Below are 18,887 nucleotides of genomic sequence, written 5' to 3'. Positions count from 1 at the left end.
AAAAATAGCACTGGCATAGTGTTTGCAAAAGAAGACTAACCATGGCTGTAGATATCCTTTCATTTACTTTTGATTGGGTTGCTGTGTCTTTAAACGTTTATGAGGCCACGCGAGCATGCGTTACTGTGGGCCAGCCATAGGTGCGACGTCATGCTGATCCGCGGGGCACCATGCTCAAGAAGCGCTTTCTTGCAACAGCCTATTTTCTGCCACGTTCGTACTGCACAATGAAAAGTGTTTTTTTTTTTTTTCCTTTCTGAAGCAAGCACTTTAGATCGTTTGTAGCGGCAACCTGCGAATGTTTTTGTCTAAACATTTATTATTTTGTAGCATAAGATGATACAGAAAACGACTTCCTGAACAGGAGATGACCGATGGTGAGCTATGTTATAGGGAAATCGCCTTACAATACAATTTTATTTGTCGTAAATACGTGAAGATGGAGGGGGTAAAAACGCAACAAAAGCGAACTTACTGCTAATCATGGTGTTGACTGATTTGAGGGTTGCGAAACTAATGCACGTGTGTAACGAAGCTAGCACTTATATACTTTTATAATTTTGTTGAAACGTTTGTATAGAACAAATATTTCTTTCTTATTTATTATTTCCATAACATTGGAGGATATTGAGCAAATAAGCCATAGGAGCGGCTTGAAATTTCTCTAAACCCCCGATTTTCCACCGTATCTTCATAACCCAGCAGGTCCCGCATTCACAAAAGTCGCTCAAGCTGCAATTGTCCTTAAAAGCAATTCCAGTCAAACCTGATGTTGGGCATATTGTCTGGGAAGGTGGCCAGCTAAGAACAAAGAGAAATTACGAAGGCAAGGCTCTGTGAATACGGTCCCAGACCGGCAGAAATAAACAGTGCTTAGTTATCATTCTGTGTGGGCATTCTATCCGTTCTATCCACTGAACTCTATCCGGTCTGTGGGCGTTTTCTTTCCGGTTGTTTTTCTCGTTTTTTTATCGTATTGGGCTGCACTTAAGGCACCTGCGTATTTGGTAACAATATGTGACTCTTACGCTATCCGTTACGCCTGAGAATGTGCATACTTTGCGTCGGTTCTCTGCGAACTCCGCTGTGCCCCACTTCTGACAGAATTCACTTGCTTAGAATACATCCGCATGAAGCAAACAAATCGCACACACACAGGCAGAAATCCAACTTCTAAGCTGGGTGGCTACCCAGCTTAGAAGTTCACATAGTGCACAGTTCCTTGACTTTGAACTGGCACAGCGGCTCTGCTCAAAAGATCGCGTTACCACATTCTTGAGCGCAGCACATCCTTGGCATTCCACGTGGTGCCCATTGTTTCGCGCGCCATGACACAAAGTGACTGCACTCGAGTGTGATGAAGGCCTGAAAACAGCATTCGGTAGGAAACTGAACGAGAGAGCCCAGCACCAGGGTCGACGCGGCATAACTGAGGCGCAAGGATTTAAAGTGTTTGTTCCATTTCTATATACACTGGATTTTTTTATGTTTCTCTACAAAGTTTAATAATTGAATAATCATACCATTTGCTAGCAATTTTCTAACTTCTTTTTTAAGGAAACGGTCTGTAGAGAGAAAGAGGAGCTGAGAAGGAAATGATAAGAGCTTAACCGGAAGAAGATTATCCGGCTTGCTGCCCAAGGATATATTAATTGAAGGTAAAGAGGAGGTTGACAGACGGAAAAAAAAAACAGAGAGAAAGAACATGCACGAACAATTTTTGGGAACACGTTTACTTATAGAGCTGGCATGTAGTGTGTCCCCATAGCCCAATAAGATTACAGTTGTTTCTGTTGAGATCATCGTTTCGGGCACTAATATCATGTTAGCGTAATAGTGGGCACCACCTACAGGCACTAACATTATCTTGAGCACAGCTAATAAAGAACAAAACTGTAATCAGGTGCGTTGAAAGAAGACAGACAATGAAGACGCCACGGGAAAGAATGGCTGATATTTAGAGAGGCATCTTCCGTTCAGTGCTACAGGCGAGTGAGTATTGTTGGCTTAAGTGTCCGCCACGGCATCACCTATCCTGTGGTGTGGTTTACTTACCATGCTCGGAAAATGTGGTGTCCCTTTAAATCCAGGGAACGATATTTTACTTGCAGGTCTACTGTCTGTCGAACGTCTTCTCTCGACTCCAGCTCACTGGCCGTTGCCTGCGGGGACGTAGCACAAGGTACTTCGCGCCACAAACTCAAGCACGACGGCAACTGACAACGGACGCACGCGACAGAAAATAGGAGACGAGGACGAGAGCAAGGACGGTCCTTGTCATCGTCTGGTTTTCTTGTGTTCCACGTGTGTTTTGTTTGGCATGATTGCTGCCGTCATGCCATCCGTAAACCAGTGCTGGCACGTCCGTTTATCTACCGAAACTCAAGCCACTGCGCATTTCCAACTATTTTACACATAAGCGGCATAGATTTTATAGCCTTTCGCTTCCGCACTCGTTCACTTTTCTAACAAATCTAGTGCTGAGTACACCACGGACTACAACTGATTGCCCAATGTTTAACTGCAATTTCGTGTTCTTGTATCCCAGCGCATAAAATTAGATTCGGCAAAAAAGTCAAGTAAGAGCGTCCCCTCTCATGCCGCAAGAACGCTAAAAAACATGGTCATGCTTACGAGACCAGCGGTTACCACCGCTTGAGTTGCTGCCGGTTCAGCGTTCGTAGAGTGCTGGCCAGCTGCTTCATGTTACAAAGCTCCGTTAATAAGTGCCGACGTCACCAGACGTGTTGTAGGGCGAGTTGGTTCATGATACAGAATAAATTAAGAAAGCGCGGATAGAATAAACGGACACAAAGTCCATGCCTTCAATATTATTTTAATTTTTTGTGCCCTTTTAATTTATTCTGACATCACGAGGTCGGCCCAGTTCCCACTCGGCACATGGGCAAGTGGTGCGTTGACAAAAGTGATGTCCTGCTTCAAAGCATGATGATGGTGGACGTGACCACTTGGCGGTCAGAGGTAAAACCTTATCATTTTCCTATAGACGACACTGGCGTGTTGCGCCTACTTCTTCCGACCAGACTGACTGCAGCAGCGCCCAAGGTTAGCATGTGTTGCGTCCACTTAACCGTTGGACTGTCATGTCCATCCATGGCATAAGTAAAATGGAACAGCATCATGAGAAGCGCTTTCAATCTGGCTTCCATATAATTATGCCTTAATACAAAAAAAAATAAACGTAGGTGATAGTAAAAGGGACATTTTGAAGTGTCAGGTATTATTTCGCGCAAATGAACCTTATTTCCATTTTGGTCATTACTGCCTGTGAAGTTTGTCTGAATTCACATATGTGTGCTTGGGTTGAAAGTCTTATCTCCTTACTTTATTTCTTTCTTTCCTTGGGTATTTCTCTTGTTCTTCCTATTATTTTTTTTTTTTTTTGCGGATGTGTACTTAAAGGAGGTTTAACGCATGCAGACTTATTTTCGTTCTGTCATTTTTCTTTACTCTCTTTGTTTCAAATATTTCGTATATTACCTCTATATATCTGGAACGACGTGCCAGGCGCATTGATAAGCTAAGCTGTACAATTTTTATTAACACATTTATCCATCCCTATCTTGCTCTGTCGCTGTGGCTTCAGCCAGCCTCAGCTGAGCTCGACAATGCATGATAGGTGTTCTGCGGCGCAGCTACTCTCATACCTAGGCGTTAGGAATGGTTAAAAAAATGCGTATTATACAATACACTAACGCAGGGAGTACACATATTTAAGTGTGCGCTGAAATCTAAGTATCAAATTTATAGCAGACAGCACCAGATTGGCCATTAAGAAAAGATACGAGTAATACAAGAGGCAATGACTCCGCCGATCCTGAAAATCTCTTTTATTATACAATGTATCACCAAGAATAAACGGCCCACATGAATCTGGAAACGACCGCCACATCCAAGAAATTTGCATTCGTAGCACGTTTCACTCCTCTCCCATCATTATTACCGGTGTGCGGTGCAATAAGATAGGAGTGTGCTTGGCGAGCCCCTGCACTATTTCAAGTCAATTTCAAGTTTTTAAGCTCTCCTCAGCAAGCAGATCGCTTCAAAAGTAGCGAACGGTCATTTTACATTACCACTTGAAGGGTAGTCTTTATAGTTCTAGCAATTGTCATACATTAGGAGCTTTGTGGCATTCACTGATCAAGCAGGAACCGACTCGAATGTAAGAACACACTCAACACGCACGCACACATGCACACACACAAACACACGCACATACACAGACACATGCATGCGTGAAAGAAACGCTCCTACCTCGTCTCAAGAGTCGCCTGCAACGCAGACGAAATAGCGATAATGAAAATCACTTCCGGATGCACCAGTAAAAGACAAGAAACTACCTTTTAGTAAAGCGGCATAAAATGAGGCATCGCCAAGGCTTGCATCTGTCAAGCACTTGAAAAATGATGCCACCATGCTGTGGGGGAGAGCATTGATTTGCAAGTAAGCCTTTTAAATAACAGTGGGTACCCCAAAAGCACGGTGCTGCAAATCTGTGAAAACATGTTGCCGGAAATCAGAGCGAATAAAAAAGGCAAAAAAACTGCTGAAAAGGACAAATTTAAAAAAAAACGCGTGGTGTCGCCTTACATGCATGGACTGTCTCATGGAATAAAAAAGGCAGCCCAACGCCAAGACGTTCAAGCACTCTTTTCCGCTCCGCAGAAATTAAAACGCACGTGCAAGAGAGTGAACACAAGTTCCAAAGAAGGAAAAACAAGTGCTACATTCTGTCAGACTAAGCACGTGCAAAGGTACGCGGAATGCGGTAGTTGAGCGGTGTACCAAATCCCACTGGATTGCGGGAAAGCGCACATTGGGCAAACCGGACGCTGTCTAAACGACAGGTTACGGGAGCACAAATACACGTGCCAGATCCTGACAGGGTTTAGCAACTTGGCTGCGCACTGCAAATAGTGCAAATGTTCTCCGCTACTAGAAAGCACCGCAGTAATTGGCCCATCAAAAACAAAAACGGAGAGAAAATATGGGAAGCACTGGCGATGGCAAAAGAAAAAGAGAAGTGCGCAAGCACTCCGTCCATCATGATCATCGAAGCTGAGTTCGAGTTAGCCAGGGCGAACGGGTGCAAGTGAACGATCTTTTTCCGGCCCATCGCATCATCGCATGTCGTCACGTTCTCATCTTTTTTATATCCCCCCGCCACATCACCTTGTATATAAGCGTGTTCTTTAACAGTATTAAACAAGATGGTAGTTTGCGCCACGTATACGTCCGCGTTTTGTTGCTTATGTTCGTCCATCAGTCCCTTCAGTGAAACAGTAAGCGCAATACAATCATGGACAAGAAACTGCTGACAGCATAGTTTCTTCATTCCTTGTGGGAAAAGCTGCTCCAAAGCAGCTTTTACCCCGTTTCCACCACCACGCGTTGTAAATGTTATGTATACGTGTTGTGAGAAAATTCACGATTCCACATTCAAGATAGCAGCGTGCACGTCTACGCATTAATCTGTTCCGTCTACGTACTCGCATGCATTATTTGCAGCGAGCGGGGGAAAAAATAGAACAACGTACTTGTCTGGAAAGAACACCGGTGTGTCATTAGGTGGCGCAGTCAGTGACGTCAGCACGGTAACCAGAACAACGGGTGCTACGCATGTCTTCACCGCTACATAGCCGCATCGGTGACGACTCAAGCGAGCTGGCTTGAAATAGTGCGCGCCATACAGATGTCATTGTCATTCTCGGCGCGCTTACAGGGATAAGAGTTAACTTCTCAATGGCGTAGCCCTGACCATTGATCCGGCTTTACGACTGGAATGGTGCTGGCTGGGACGTGGCCGAAGTTCCTTTGGCGCCGTCGCCGCAGTCAACAACAGTCGTACAGAACGAGCCAGAAACCTCGAGCGGTGGACGCACTTCGTAGCTCCAGTGGCACAATCTTCCGAAATGTTTTCGAAGTATATAAACGAAGTGACGACAGCACTCGTTTACAAACCAGGAAAGTAGTTTCTTTCCAGACGACAGATTAGCGCAACCGGATGAGCATTTTCGCACGCAACGTTGCGAAACTCCAGCGATAACGGTCAAACACGTCAAGCCTGTGTGGACAAGTGACGCCATCTGCAGAATCTCATTTATGTGAAGCTCACGCGCCGCCTAAACACGCAAAAGCAAGTCTTCGCAAAATTAGGGCACACTTGCTTAATAGCAAGCACCCTTATGTTGCCGCAGCAGACTTCCCTAGCCTTTCCCAACATTTGACAACGCTTTTCTTTCTCTCGCTGCTCTAATAGCGCCGTCAAGGACTCGGCCTCTGGCGCTTGGTCCCCTTACGCAACACAATACGTTCAGCTGCACTAATTTGGGCGCCAGCAGAAGCGGCTTCTGAAGAGCATTTCGGGGGAAACGCTGCAATTACACGAGACGCTCGGTTAAGTTCTCGTTATGCATCGTGCGTTTATCGACATAGAATAATAGCAACGTTGGCATATTCGCAAGGGAAGCACCCTTAATTGCTATCCACGAAACGATCGATATAATGTGGCGTGCCTCCAGCGCCCCTAATCTTGCTATTCTTTGCGAAGCTCTCGTGCGCTATTTGACGAGTTCTATTCCGTTATTTCTCCGCTGAATTCCTTGCACTGTCACGCAATATGATCAGAGGTCTCGAATAAGGAATAACGAGTTTGCTCGCTGTCATTATGTCATTTCGTCAGCGCGCTGAAATGGCGGTTTGTGTGCGTGTGCGTGCATGTATTGCTTTTTGCACGTACTTTCCCTAGCTTGAACACATTTTCTCAGAGTTTGCTTTCACCTAAGTTTTACTTCCCCTTCCTATATTTTTTTTTAACTAGCAGCGCCCCACAACTGTAAGGAAACTGAAACAAAGAGACACGCATAGGTATCCGGTCACACCTCTCCACTCAAGACGTCATGCTCTGTACAACTGTAAGGAAACTGAAACAAAGAGACACGCATAGGCTTCCGGTCACACCTCTCCACTCAAGACGTCATGCTCCAGCTCTACCACCAGATTATCAATGACCCAACTAGTGGCAACCGGGCCATCCTCGGCCTAGATCTGGAAAAGGCATTTGACAATGTAGCACATGCAGCAATCCTGAGCCGCATAAACAAGCTCAACTTGGGTGAGCGAAGCTACAACTACGTCAGAGACTTCCTGTCGCGCCGCACAGTCACCCTCGCGGTCGGCAGCATGACATCCGACGAACATACACTAGGAAGCACCGGCACTCCTCAAGAATCGGTCATATCCCCGCTCCTTTTCAACCTCGTGATGCTGGGTCTCCCGGCCTACCTCGATGAGATCGATGGCCTCCATCACGCCTTGTATGCAGGTGATATCACCCTGTGGGTCAACAAGGGCAGTGACGGTCAGATAGAATGCACCTTACAAGCAGCGGTCTCTGCAGTCGAAACCTACCTCCAAGACACAGGTCTCCGACTATCTCCACTGAAATCGGAGCTGCTCGTCTACCGCCCGCGCCGCCGGCCCAAGCCTACAGCCGAATCGCGCCAATGTGACGACATAATCCTCTATACACAAGACGGCTCCTGCATTCCCCGAGTCCCGAAGATACGCACCCTAGGCATGCATATAACAGCCAACGGGTCAAACATAGAAGCTATTCGCAAAATCGAAGGCAAGGTTACAGCGGCTACCCGCCTGATCAGACGCATTACAAACAAGCACACGGGCATGAAGGAGGACAGTGTCATGCGCCTCATACACTCTTTCGCGCAATCAGTCACATCACTTATGTGGCTGCCTTCCACAACTGGAACGTCACTGAAAGGGAGAAAATCAACACCCTTATACGCAAGACTTACAAGTTTGCCCTTGGCCTACCGGAGTCCACAAGCACTGCTCGTCTGCTACAGCTGGGGGTATACAACACGCTTGAGGAAATCGTGGAAGCGCAAAGAACCTCTCAACTCGAACGCATGTCTCTGACAGCCACGGGCCGGTACATCCTGCAGAAACTCGGCTTCAACTACCACGTCCAACACGGTCAGAAACAGGTCATTCCACCCGACTTCAGCGACACGCTGCTTGTCGCCCCTATACCTCGAAACATGCACCCCGAATTTAATCGGGGCCGACGCCAGGCCCGTGCCAAGACACTGCTGCGCTCCTTGGGTGGAAAGAGGACTACGCGCTTTGTAGACGCCGCAGAATACACAGGGGAACACCGGTTCACGGCGGTAGTCGTAGACGTTAGCTCCCGGCTTACGCACGCGTGTAGTGTCGCAACGGAATACCCCGAAACAGCGGAAGAGGTAGCGATTGCGCTTGCGCTTACGGACCCCCTCTGCGAGGTAGTTTTTAGCGACTCACAATCCGCAGTTCGCAACTACGCGCGGGGGCGCATTTCCTCCGAAGCTCTCCAGATTCTAAGGAAAGCTGGTCGACAGCACTTCGATAACACCGCGATCATATGGTTTCCAGCGCACGTCGCCACCCCCACCGATGAAGGCCTCATTAACTTGAACGAGGTAGCACACCGCTCTGCGCGAGAACTGACCCGCCGCGCAGAATCGGAGACCACCTCTTCGAGTTCGGAACTCCTGGTTCAAAACCCGCGAGAACGCCTGGTCAGCTACAATGACATCACCAAGCACTACCAGCTAGGCAAGCGGTTGCTGCCCCCACCTCACCCTATGCTGAAACGTCGCCAGGCAGTCATCTGGCGACAATTGCAAACACAAACATTTCCCAGTCCGGTGCGATTGCAACACATTTTCCCCGCGCAATACCCGACTGCTATTTGCAAATTATGTCAGTTAACTAGAGCGACGCTGTCACACATGTTGTGGGAGTGTCGGGTTACATCAGCTACAATGGCAGTAGCTCCGGAGGCTCTTGCGTCGAAGTGAGCCGCCGCTCTGCGCAGCTCCAACCTCAAGACACAAGAGTGGGCTGTCCAGCAAGCCCGAGAGGCGGCGACGAGGCAAGGCCTCGAAGTCCCCTCATGGGAGACCTGAGCCCGGGTCGTCAAATTTGCCGGATTCAAAATAAAGTTGTTTCCATCCATAGGTATACACGTTTCTCTCGTTTGTCCCGCTGTCTTCCAGCTCCACTTTCTATTGACGAAGCAACTAGCGCTACAGTCGATTCCCGACTTCCTTAAAGAGTTACTGACGTCACATTTCTAGCTTTGTATATATATATATATATATATATATATATAGTAGGCAAAGAGGGATTCTTCAGGCTACCTTTCAAACGTAAAGAACTTGAGTGGTGCTACAAGGTAAACAGAACAAGTATTTAATTTCGACAGTTTCGATCGGTGGACCGATCTTCATCAGGGTTTACAAAAAAAAAAAAAAAAAAAACCCTGATGAAGATCGGTCCACCGATCGAAACTGTCGAAATTAAATACTTGTTCTGTTTACCTTGTAGCACCACTCAAGTTCTTTACGTTTATATATATATATATATATATATCGCTGTTTATCAAAGATCCTCGATCTCCAAACTCCAGAAAACTATACTCAAACTTGTCTACAAACCAGCTCCCATTTCATTTCCCAGAAAGTGTATATATGACGTTATGACTCAGAAATTTATCGCATGGAAACGTAGCTCGGCGTTTTCGCGCTTGCTCCGGCTCGCTCGGTCGTTCCGCTGTGCAACGGCCGCGTAACACTCCTACATCGCGCCGCACTCCGAGCGAGCCATGTTCTTCTCCCACGGGACCACTTTTTTTGGCAACGTCATGACACCACACACCTCCGGGGCAACAAAACCCAAATTATTTGTTCGTAGATAAGCTGCTATAGTAAATTATTTAGGGCGCCCTGAGGCTCGCCAATGTATCTTCTAAGGTATCAAGGTCGACGACCTTGATCTAAAGTTCAAAAAATGAACAGTTTAGAAGGCCACGTCAGTAATCCTTTAACTCAACTCACCGTACCACGACTGCGTGATGGCCAAACGTTAGGCCAACTATACTCGAGGGAAGCACGAGCATTTATTGTACAGCTAAAGCTACACAGATAGATGGGTACACGGCATTATGACCGACCTGCTTGCATCAGTGTAAATGCAATGACCCAAATACACGTGCAGCGACTCGGAGCTATACGCAATTCACCTAAATTTGCAGCAGAACGGCAAGTTCAACGCTAAATTATAAGTGCACTGTGCACGAGCTTCAAGTAGAAGTCGAAAAAGAATAATGCAGGTGCTTGGTTTAAGCGAAGCATTGTTTTGCTCGCGCACTCGCGCTATACCTCTTACTCATCGCTTCACTTTTTTAGTGAAGCGTTTTAACTGCCGTCAAGCGTTCGCTACTATGACAGAGAAAGAGTGGCAAATATGAGAAGTAATCATGAGCGATGAAAATATCCTGTGCAAGGTGGTCGTTTCTTCAGTTTCCACAGACACAACTGTCGATAAAGGGACGGTATGTGAGATTCCGTAAGGTGCCTCGAAAATACAGTCGTTGTACTACAACGTACCCATTTCTTCTCCCTCCCTGACAATGACAATCTCTTTCCTACGGAGGGCGTTTCTTCCTTGAAAAGAACAGCCCTACCTCCCATCAAGCACCTGGGTCAATACGAAATCGAAAACTGGGCGAGAGTCTTCTATTTCACAGGGTAACGGAGCAGAAAAACATGGAAAACTCTGTCTCTCCGTCCACCCGTCCGTTCGTCCATTATTATTTGGACATTAAATCATCCCCAAATTTGTCCTGTCCATAAGGAAGCATCATTGTCTTGTAGCTATCGATGCCAAATAACGTGCCGTCCAGTTTCTTTTCTTTCTTTCTCTCTTTCTTGAGTTCATCTGCGAACTTTACGTTCGGCATTCACTACTTTCCCACTCTAACGATTCTCCACCAAATCCGGAGCTGTACCGATCCATTTAATTCAAGAAATTCTTACTCATACGTTCAGTTCTTCCTTGGTGTCATTATGGCATTGCGTCAGTATACTCTTGATATGTTTTCTCTCAGTCGCGCAGCAATTACATTATGTACTTTCTACAGCTTTGCCTCGGGTCTACATTAAGTACATCATTTTATTATACTTCTCTTCCTCTTCTTTCTTCTCCCGAAGGCAACTCACTCTGTCGTAATAGTGCCAAGAACAACAAGACGACACGAAATAAATCTGCAGAACTTATTCCGCGATAGCGGAATCTAGGAGCTGCAGCGTACAATCGACATCATGAATTTCTAACCCACAAATGCTTTTCTTTAACTGTGTACACAGTTTACACAGTTGCTTATGGAGGAGCAAAATTCACCAATATATAGCTAAAAACAACGGTACGTGCTTGCACAACGGAGGTTTAGCATAATGAGTGTACTGAGTGAAAGCTTCTAGAAAAGCAGCTGGCACGAGCGCTTTTTACGAGCAGGTTCTGAGAGAACACAGAGCAATTACATTGTAGCAGTTAAATTTCATCGGCAGCGGAAGATAATGAGGACAGTTAGCACATGTTGCAACACCATCAAGAGAACGTACTTGCGCAATATTTCTCCATATGATAGTTACGGTATAATTACACCACCTTTGCTCTTTTGCGTTGCAGCGACAGACGCAAGCACATTGCGATTCAGCCATGAGTGGAATGGAAAATTGGGCGGTGTATTAACAGTTAACAATCCTGGTTGCGTGTAAACCTTGCTTTTCATCGCACAGCCGTCAGCTGCACCTCTAAACGTGTCGATACTTACAACGCGAGGCTGGTGAGAAAGAATAAGTTGCGAGTGCTCTTACGAAAGGAAAAAGCGCTCGGTTGTCGACGTTCACTGGTGACGGCTGCACCTTTTCACTTGATTACTTAAGGCGATACAAATTAACAAAACCATACAAATTCTTCCAGGAGGAAGTGCTTAAACAAAACAATATGTACCGACACCAGAAGTAGAAGTCCCCTCAAAGAGGTTCAACTTCTCTTATGTCTGAGGTACAGAAGTTTGTTTCAGATACACTAATAAGATACTCGCAATTACACTGTGGGGTCAAGAGATAGAGAAAGCAAGGAGAGACAGGGAGGTTAAGCAGACGAGCGCCCATATTCCTCACGTCCATATCCCTCGCAGAAAAAGCGCAGAAGTCCTTTTATTTGCTTTGTGATGCGCTAATTTTGACCGCCATTAGTCTAGCAACCTCGGCGGGTGACAAAGGCAAATGTTGGTCAATTAAACGCAGTTCTTGCTTCAGGCACTTTCTATATTTAGAGTACTTGCGACATCCAAGTATTCGGTGATCCGCGTCATCGTGGCCGCACGAACATGTTGGAAAGGGCGCACACTTAATTTGAAATAGGAAGTTCTTGGCGTAAGCAGTTTCGATGCGCAGACGACGTAAGAGCGCGGCAAAGGCGTTGTGAAACCTGAGGATCTATTTGGTATTCAAGATATGGGTCAGCCGCGTAAAAGATCGATTCCTTTGCGCTCTCTGTGAACCACTTCGACACTTGCAGACCTCGCTTCGGGCCTCGTAAGATGGGCCGCGTGTCGGACTGGAACATGTAAATAAGGCGGGTTTCGGAAGTGTCGTGAGCCACTTCTGCCAACGCAGCGCTCTGGACGTTTGTTGCTGTACATCCTTTCTTTTTTTTAGTTGCCACATTCTACGTATCTCTTGTACTGTAATGTCTTACACTGCTTCAATCATATTATTTTTTTCATATGAATTGTATGCTTTGTTTTTCTTCCGTTCCTGCGACAGACACATGATTTTGTTTTCCGGAAGGTGGAGCTTCAATTCCATACGAAGCTCACAAAATTGTACTAGGATTCATGTCAACATACAGCGCTCGAAACTAATCTGTAGTGCTCATACTCTGTTTGGGATGTGATTTGTTGTGGTGGGACTTCCGCTTCGCTTTCCCTTTTTTGTCCTTCCTTTTCTATTCATTTTGTTTTTTCTCGCCTTCTCAGGCGCGGGTGGGCATAATGTCTCTTTCATGAGACAATTGCTAGCCTGCTTCTCCTTCTGTGTGTATACAGTGTGTTGTGTTTATATACGCTTACTCGATTATTATTATTATTATTATTATTATTATTATTATTATTATTATTATTATTATTATTATTATTATTATTATTATTATTATTATTATTATTATTGATAATGATGATATAATGGTCCCATTAGTGCTACAGTGTTCGAAAGAAAGAACAACAACGAGAGAGAGAGAGAGAGAGAGAGAGAGCTGGGAAAGCAGGGAGGTCAACCAGACGAGCATCCGGTTTGCTACCCTACACTGCAGGTGAATCAAAAAGAAATTTTCTTTCAGCCTAATAGCCCACTCTCTTGTGGCGTTATTGAAGGTGAAAAAGAAAGTGCTGAATTTCGACTTTGTAAATTACTTATACTGTGATGGATGGTGTCAATTTTGTTATCAACAAACTTTCCTAAATTGCCAGGATCATTCCTCGGTACCTTTATTTACTCCGTGTGAAAAAGTGTTGTGCGACGCTCTCTCTGTGCCTAAATTCAATTCATTTCATTGCTTACCTGATCTAATAGACAACTACCTCTGCAAATAAGAATAAAATTCATCCTCTGCAGAAAAAGAAAACATGGCAGGCGACACTAATCTTTGGCTTGGGTGTCTCTTAGTGGCACTCGCAGCTCGGCGTTGGTGTCCTTTAGATTAACTTTAGGCGAACGCAACGCATGAAGAGAACTCGGGGGCAACTGCTTTCCATTCATTAGCCGGTTAAATAGCATGCCACCTTCTTGTGTGGGACGTAATTAGTGACGTCATTACTTCCTCTTTCTAATTCGTGCTTCCAGAAATTTCGCCATAGCCGCGCTCACGTGGCGGGTCTCTAAAGTCCACGATTCTGTACTTCGGTGCGCGGTAATCAGTGATTCCTAATTAATTAGAATTATTACAGACACTTCAGTAACTCAACTTGTAACTAAACTTTTGCTCTGATATCACATCTGTAATGAAACGCATGAATTTTGTACTACACCGCCTTTTTCGATTTTTTTCTGATTTATTTCGAATTTCGTCCCCCGGTCGTCTCGGTGATTTCTAATTAATTATTATTCCAGACACTTCAGTAACTCAAGATGTAACTAAACTTATGCTCTGATATCATATCTATAATGAAACCCATGAATTCCGTACTGTATATTTCTTCTTTTTTTTCAGATTTATTTTGAATTTCCTCCCCGCTCGTCCCAAGAGGTGAACCGGAAGTGCTGCGCAAGAAGCAAGAGTGTCCCTCGATGCTCGTCCCACAAGAAAGTGATATGTTCTTGACCTCTGTGACCCGCCCTCGCGCTCTTTATTTAATCTACGCATGAAATATCCACAGTGAACACACAATTTAGCTAGAAGTAGTCAATTTTACTTGCAATACAATAAATTTAACTTACTAGTGAATGAAAGAAGTGGTAAACGGCTACAATAACATACAGCAACTAGGTAATACTCGTTTTAACGCGACAGCGATAAGATGCCCATTTCGCCGGAAATCCGGCGTCCCACGTCCGACGTCGCATCGACAAAAAGGATTTCGAACCACGTATACCCATGCGTTCCATATGATGCAAGAAATTTACTGAGCTAATTGAATTTCTCAATCTAAAATACATATAAAAATTGTAAATTACGACTTGCACGCAACCTACAGACATGTTAGCTCTCGGATTGTAATTTCACTATACGAGAAAAGATAATTCTGTTAAGCGAAAACTCGAAGAAACCCCTTCGCACACCGAAACCAGCCGCGGCGTTCACAGACAGATGTCCGCTATTTTGCGCGCGCCGGCGCAATGGGTGTCTTGGGGGGCCACGGAGCGGAGCGCCCGGTTCCTCGTATTAACTCCAGCTGGCGCTCGCCTCCGTCGCATAGCGGTCCACGCAAGAGGCCCTGGTTCCACCACAAAGCTCGCCCTGGCTCGCCCTCGCCTTCGTGCATAGTGTTCGCGGCAAGCGTTTCCAAGTGAACTTTACGCTTGCGTACGCTCCGGTTGCCGGGAAGCGCGAGAAACAGTCAGGGAGGGCTCTTTGTGTGCTATCGCGTTCCACTCTTAAAGGCGAAGCTTAAGCGTCCTACAACCTTTAATACGCCTGTGTAAAACAGCGGGTGCAGTGGACTCTGGCACGTGTGATAAGGTACAGCATCTAAAGTCACCAAAGTAGCGAGTATTTCTTTTTATACAGAACACCACCTTTCAAAAAAAGACTCTCCTGTCTAGGCCCCTGACATTCTCGCCGATTTCACTGAGCACATGCCCAGTGACCCAGGTTAGCGGGAACGCGTTTTGATGCGGACAAACACGCATGCCTAGAAAAACTGAGTGAACTTTACAAATAATGTTAGTCGCATTAAAATACACAGCTTTGTACAAGTAACACTAGCAATGGCAACTCCAGGAACAAGAAACCGAAAAGTTTCACATCATGTGATGTGCCACGTGTGCGGAACATGCAACAGTGGTTCAAGGCTATGACCTTCTGGCGCTGAATAACACGTGCTTACCGGTAACCTTTGGGGAACCGAAAGGACCTGGCGATATACTGGTTTGTCCGGAGCTGATGCACCACAGAGCTGCACAGAGAACGTAATGGTCCGACTTCGGCATCTCTTCCGATGCAACGTCCCCTACGTCTGTCTAAGACGCCGCCCTGCGAACGTTCTCGGCTGCACGTTTACGCATCGTCATGCTTTGCGGCGACTGGGCTCACGCCATTCCGGGATACCAACGTATGCCACGAAACTGACGACCGAGCGCGTCGTGCGGAGATAAGCGATACGCGCTGTGAAAATCTGCAACCACTGTGCGCGACGTTCCGCGCTGCGAGTTTAAACAAGCCAAGATAAGCAAGAAAAGAAAAGTGATCGCAAAATAAACGTGATAGTTCTTTTCAATGAAATTTATTTTATTAGCTTGTGAAGATGGAAAATATAAAAAGTGCGTGTATTTATTATCATTCCCACACCTCTTTAATGACCCCAGGAGCGTAGCAGCCATTGAAACGGAAACTAGGCTTCGCTTTCTTACACCTGACCAGCGTCGAGTTAGGTACCCTACGCAGGTGGGAGGAAATGAATAAAAGAGAGACAGAAAGGAGAGGGAGGGAGGCACTAGGCAATGTGGACACGTGGCACTGCCTGTGATGCCTACAATCACTCACTGTGGCCAGTACTTTTCATACTCTGAACATTATCATGACCGCCTTGCTTTGAAAGGCTGTGGAGCTTTGGTCCGAGAATGTGTCTACACGGTCTAGCCCGCATAACACTGGACGCAGAACGTCGCTTTCGATGTCATGATCTCTAGAGAACAAAATAATGGTGGCGGTGGGAATGATGTTGCAACAGGCGTGGTTAGCCGGGCACCCCTGGCCGATTATTTCTCCACCTAAGCCCCTCGTACCGCGTCAAATATGTGACCATGGGTCAATCAGTCTCAGGACAGGCAATGAGCTGAACCATTCCTTTTTGTAATGCGCCTCCTGTGAGCCTTGCTGTTTCACCTGGCACTTAAAGAATCAACACTTGCAAAAGAGTTGTGTAAACATTATGTGGACTGAGGCTTAGACGGCAAGATTAAGCCTCAGGTAGCAAAAAAAAAGCCGTCGAAAATTTCGCAAGTCATTTGTTATCCAATGTGGATGCCCTCGCTAAACTTAACGGCTTGATACGTTTGTCATCGTGTAATTCTCCAGATGGCAGTAGAATGTGTCGAGCGGTGCTCCACAAGCTCAAACTTAATCTACACCGATGCCACGAATTGAGTGAAACGTAAAAGCAATCTAAAACTTTCCTGCTCGGGGAATTCTGGTTGAGCTGTGTAAGAACAGTTTCACGAAGCAAAGAAGAGAAAGTACAATAGAAAAACAAAGTTTTCTATTTAACTGCGTAGGAACGAATGTAGAGCCTCTTATAAAAGAATTAAGCGCATCAAAAAAAAAATGTTTAGAAGTGTTTTATAAGACTTTGAGAATCCCCGCAAGCAAAAGACTCTGTGTATCTTTGACGTAGTCCTGGGGCGCAGGGCAGACCTTCTGTTGCCAATATGAGGCCGGTTGATCCGTTAAGGCCTCTGGTTATCGGCATCGTCAGGAGCAAATTCCATCTAATGCTAGCAGAGATGTCGAACGCAGTTGTAATGTTTGATTTTCAGTCCCGTGGTAAGAGGAAGCTTTTAGCTCGGGCCCAGCTCCGACGCGGCTTATTCAAGTACATGTAAAACGCAAAAACGCTTTTCTGAGATAACCCCTCGACCGATTTTAATGAAATTTGTTGCATTTTAGAAAGAAAGTTAATTTCTAGTGACTTTTTGAAGCGAAATTTGGGTTTAGGGCCTGAAATCTGTTTAAAGAATTTCCAAATATTTGTAGGTTCGAGAAATATAGAAAGAAGCATGAAGTTTACAAATTAATAGCTCTGCATCAAAAACAGATATCGCAGTTTTATAAGCGGCATCCGTTAGATCACTGAAAGCGGACAAATTTAATATGTCATTTTACATCTTACGTGAGTTAGTTACGTTGTTTACAAGTCTTCTGCAAAAGCTATATTTCCACATTACTGAATTTTTTCAGATACATGTGTAGCCATCAATTTTGTTCGCTTTAGATGTACTATCACATGCAATTCACAGAATTGTGCGACCATTTTTCCTTGCTGAGTTACAGGGTTGTAAGCTTGATAGTTTCGATTTCTGAAAATTTTCAAATTTCGCAAATTTTTATTAAAAGATTGACGACCTAAATTGAATATTCAAAACCAGCAATCACTAGATTTAAAATTTTTCACTTAAATGCAACAAACCTCGTCATATTTGATGCAGTGGTTGCCGAGAAATGCGAATTCTGTTTTTACATGTATTTAGATAGGAGCACCCGAGCTAAAGCTTCCTCTTAACGCTCTCAGCTTTGAGGCTATAAAAAAATTTGGTTCTACAATACATCGAGCTCGAAGTACACGTCTGCAATGAGAGAAGCCGCAGTTGAAAACTCTAATAATTATGATAACCTGGAGCGTCTTACAAGTACCTGTCACGAAAGTTTGACAGCGATGAGCATTAAATATTTACCCGCCGCTATGGCTTAGCGCCTGTGGCGTTGAGCTGCTAAGCAGGAGGTCGTGGGTTCGGTTCCTGGCCTCGGCGGCCGCATTTCGACGGGGGCAGCCGTGCATAAACGCTCGTTTACCGTGCACTAGGCGCACACTGCAGAACCCCAGGTGGTCAAAGCTAATCCGCACTCCTGCACAGCGGTGTGCCTCATATTCGGATCGTGGTTTCGGCATGTTAAAGCGCAGAGTTAACTACTTAAAATTTATTTCCCGCAGTCCTTTTGTGTCTGAACCTGTCTGAACCTTCTGTAACCTCTTTGACTGTGTGCCTTTCCTTCTTTCTTTTTTTACCTTTCGAAATTGTTCGACAAGGACAAGTAAACGGCGCGGTGTCATGGTTACGGCGAATTTTGAAGCGCTCCGTTTCATCCTCATAATGGCGGTGTTGGAATCACTGCTTTCGACATGAGCCAAATGCGCAAAGCGAAAGGCAGTCGGTGTCTTCTTTCGCATAACTTCTAGCTGAGCTAGTTGGTTCGTGACTACATGACAAAAGCTACGGCGCTAAGCAGACGTGGACGAAGTGAGATACAAACGATATACATGGACACCCATATATGTCGTCCGTTTTTCACTTCGTCCTAATCTGCTTAGCGCCGTAACTCTTGTTTTTAAGTCTTGTTTTGATTCTTCAACTTCCCGTGGACGCTGTTGTCGTGAACGCACATGCTTGCCACAATGCGCGTGGGCCGAAGCATCGTCATCGCCTACAGTCATAACATTTATGCGCCATCGCACGTGGGCACACTCATTGGTCCGCACGCAGTCCTGACCCTCGGGGTTATGGCCGCCCTCATGGGGCCGG

General features: G+C 45.5%; 1 long non-coding RNA gene across 1 annotated transcript in view; it reads right to left on the bottom strand.

Moving 5' to 3' along the window:
- LOC140215931 (uncharacterized) overlaps positions 1–15,626 on the bottom strand; it is a 423,058-nt gene extending 407,432 nt beyond the window's left edge. The window contains exon 1 of the long non-coding RNA XR_011892526.1: positions 15,479–15,626. This is a non-coding gene — a long non-coding RNA (uncharacterized lncRNA). The remainder of the gene's footprint in view (positions 1–15,478) is intronic.
- Positions 15,627–18,887: the final 3,261 nt, after the last annotated feature.

The sequence above is a fragment of the Dermacentor andersoni genome, chromosome 2 (genome assembly GCF_023375885.2).
Source record: "Dermacentor andersoni chromosome 2, qqDerAnde1_hic_scaffold, whole genome shotgun sequence".
NCBI lineage: Eukaryota > Metazoa > Arthropoda > Arachnida > Ixodida > Ixodidae > Dermacentor > Dermacentor andersoni.
Note: the sequence above shows the minus strand (reverse complement) of the source record. Positions and strands in the feature narration are given on the sequence as shown.